Below are 4138 nucleotides of genomic sequence, written 5' to 3' on the forward strand. Positions count from 1 at the left end.
TGTTTTGTTTCATTGTATGTATTTCCTGCGAGAAGATATGGAATTGTATGAAAAAGTGGTTTCCAAATGAGATGTATGTTTTACTGCTATTCCGAAATGCTTTCAAGTCCAGTGACTGGCGGGTTTATAGCTTTATGAGCAGCTCAGAGCAAGAGTCGGACAGACATCATGGCATCAGCTAATTAGGTTTACAACCATGAAGGGTATCCAGCTGTGCCCTGTGCACTCCTGAACTCAGCCACACCAGACCACATGCCATTCAACAAAAAGGGAGGGGGGGACTGATTTGGAGTGAGAATGACACAAGATGGAGGATCTTTAGCAACATAGTTGTCCGCGGCCATAACTGTGCGCACGATTGCTACAATATACACAAGTTATATACAGTACATGTCAAGAAATTTTTCAAACCTCTTACAGATTTTGACCTGCTAGATGTGGAGCTATCTCTCTGTTCAGATCTCTAAATTGTGAACTGACCTAAAAGAACTATTTAGCATTGTTAAAGTCAATAGCATGTAACTATGTTGCACTTGAAAATGTCAAACCTGCCAACACTAGCAATGGACAGTTTTTAGCTACTGCACTCAACAAGGCACAGTATGTCAGATATTTTTTCAAAGTAATTATTTTTATTAAACTATTTATATTGACCTTCTTTGAAGAAGAAACAACTGAATGACTGAAAATCCCCATAACAGAGATGCAGAATCATCAGGAAAACGTCTTAGATGTGTCCAGCTATAAGTGTAGACCAGTGGTCTCCAAACTGTGGCCTGGGGGCTGGATGTGGCCCTTGAGTTAATCTGGCCCTTGGGGCACTATTCCACCAACTGTCACCAATGATGGAGCACCATTCCCCCTACTGACACCATCAATGGGGCATTATACTTCTCACTGATATCAACAATAGAGCAGGGGCGGACTGACCATTTGGAAACTCGGGCACTGCCCGAGGGCCCGGGGTCAGTAGGGGGCCCCATGAGATGCCCCTGGTACCTTTTTCATAGGCTTTTTTTAGTTTGGGCAAGGACACAGTGGCCCCATGATCCCCTATTGCCCGGGGGCCCCATGGGTTGTCAGTCCACCCCTGCAATAGAGCACTTCTCTTCTCACTGATATCAACAATGGGGTACTATTCCTCCTTAAATCGTGTGGTGAAGTAGAAGATGAAGAACAGGAACTCATGCAGCATGAGAGGTTGCAGAAGTAGGAGGCAGGAATGTGGTCAGACAGACATAAACTAGCAAGGAGTGGGCAGTAGAGGCACAGATTTCGAAGATGTAATCTTATAGAGGAGTCAGGCTGAGGTCAGTATCACCAGTGCAGAAGATAAGTTGAAGTGATAAGCTAGGTGTGGAGTCAGGAAGCAAGCCAAATGTCAGAAGGCAAAACAGGACATAGCAAAAAAACAAGCAGGGTCTGGTCACAGGTCATAGGAGCTAATAACCACTCAGCAATATTCTTGAGTCTTGCACATCTAGATGTGTGCATGACCCAGATTATGTGCACAATCCTAAGGAGCATTCTGTGCATACACAGTTCTTTGAAAATGAACAGGAACTCTGTCTTCCTGACAATGCTGTATTTCACCTAGGAGAGCCATTGCTGGTTATTACCACCTAAAGTGATCACAAATCCTTCTGACATGATGAAGGACCTCTTGGAAGCCAGGGTACTTCATGATGAAATTCTGCACCACCATGTTGAGGACATGTGCCAAGCAAAGTGCATGTGTGATTTTTGTTCCAAGGCGAAAGGCAGCCAGACGTGCCATTGTCACACACTACCTTGCCTGGCTCAAGATAGCATGGGGTTAGCCACCTCTCAGCCTGGACATGGAGAACTGCCTGAAGCTCTGGCCCAATATGGTTCCTGTCCCACAGGCATGAGAGCTGCAAAGCATCACGGCAGTGTTTAACCTGGGATGTTACATTTGCTCTGGGTTGTTTGTGGGTGCTTCTAGGTCTAAGGAATTGGAGAATGAGGTCAGTGAGAATAAGGGTGTACAGGTGATTGTGCTGTCATCATCAAACAAAACTCAAACCATCTCTTCCAATTCCAGCGGTGTGTCCTGTTCTATATCCTTCTTGGCAGTGAAAAACCACTTAGGCACTTTTTTTGTACACATGCACTTTTTTTCATATGTATTTTGCTTGTTATTGATTTATATATTGGCACTGTTAAGTGGGTATACAATCAAATTTACAAAGAAATGGAATTCCCTCTATGGTAGGAAGATATGTGTGTGTCCATGTAAAAAAAAAATTAGAATCCTAAATATCATTTTGCACAGCTCCACTGTGTGGTCACGTGACCTCCCTCCACTGTCCTTCCCCGATCTAAGGAGAGCAACAGGAGGGGCTGAGATTTCCCCCTGACATCAGCCGGCCAGCAGATGGAGGTCATTATAATTTTTAAAAATGGACACACGGTAGTTTATATCTTCATACCACAGAGGGGATGCCAGCTATCTGTAAATGAGACAGCCGCAGGGAATAGCAGAAGGAGGGGAGGGGTGAGGCTCTCACACACAGAAATGACAGGCAGGGAGAGAGCGGGAGAGACTCTCAGCCCACATCATAAAGACAGAGGCATGTAAACTGATCACGGTATCATGGATCAGCAGCCATGATTACCGTGGTCAGTACACACAAGGGGACATAGGAGCCGGCATGATCAACCTGGTATTTACCACATACATTGAATGAGGCAAAGTACACTGCAGAAGCACTGTGGTATTTATCTTGCTTTAAAGGAACAGAAACGTTTTTTTTCTTCTTAGGGTTACAACTGCTTTAATTTGTAGAAATAAATAGTGACCTATACCTATGGGGCAATGCTGCCAAATAGGTTAACTGCTTCCTCCAGTTGTCTGCCAGCTGCCCATGGACAAAATTCTACCTCTCTGCTGTTCTGCCTTTCTCTCAAAACTTTATTAGGCCTAATGCACACAGGGTGTTTTGGCAGAAAAAAAGCTTGATGCGTGTAAATGCATCTAGAAGCATTTAGGAGTGTCAAGCTCTTGGGTGTCACTTGGCCAGAATAATAGTTTACTCTGGCCATTGGAATGAAATAACACACCTAGTGTTACCACACGTTTAGATGCGTTGACATGCATCAAGCATTTTTTTCTGCCAAAACGCTGCTGCTACTAGAAGTGCGGGCAGTGGGTTTTTTTATTGCATCTAAATGCCTGTGTGTGCATGGACATTTAGGGGTTGTTTTGATAAAACTGGAGCACTGGGTATCTGGTGCAGCTGTGCATGGTAGCCAGTCAGCTTCTAACTTAAGCTTGTTAAATTAAGCTTTGACAATAAAACCTGGAAGTTGATTGGTTTCTATGCAGAGCTGAACCAGATTTGCATGCTCTAATTGTATTAAATCTCCCCCATAGGCTATCATACAGGGGCATTACAGGCAAAAAACCCCAGACACCCCTAAAAGCAGCGTTTCTAATACTCAGTGTGCATGAGGTCTTACCCTCTTGTTGGTGGACTAAGACTCTGGACTGATACGTATATGTATTTCCTGTTTATGGGTGCCTGAACATGGACAAAAAGAAACATATGAACTACTTGCAGTTAAATGAACATATCTCTTGCGTGGCAACAGTGCCTGATAAAATGTCAGGACAAAAAACCTCCGCCCAGCTTCAACAATAGTTTAACAGGCCTGAATCCCAAAACTAAAAAACTACTATCGGGAACTTACGCTTACATGGAGTATACCCAGGGGTGGACTGACAACTCATGGGGCCCCCGGGCAATAGGGGATCATGGGGCCCCTGTGTCCTCACCCACAGCCAAAAAAAGCCTATGAAAAAGCCAATTAAAGGTACCAGGGGCAGGGGCATCTCAGGGGCATCTCATGTGGCCCCCTACTGACCCTGGCTCTCGGGCAGTGCCCGAGTGCCCAAATGGTCAGTTCGCCCCTGAGTGTAACAAAGAAATTAGAAGCATTGTGCTGGTCTCTGTGTACTTATGCAATACTACACCTATTTTTTCTTCTTATTTGTTGGTGACTCTGATGTTCAGCCGACTTATGTGTCCCCTAGCTGCTTCCTGGGAGAATGTCATCTGAAAGCCTTTTTTGCAGTTTCTGAGTTTATGCTCCGTTTGTCAGAATTGGGAACTTA

This window comes from Staurois parvus, unplaced genomic scaffold, assembly GCF_062004578.1.
Source record: "Staurois parvus isolate SC_StPar_1 unplaced genomic scaffold, SC_StPar_1.0 ptg000023l, whole genome shotgun sequence".
NCBI classification, from domain to species: Eukaryota; Metazoa; Chordata; class Amphibia; order Anura; family Ranidae; genus Staurois; species Staurois parvus.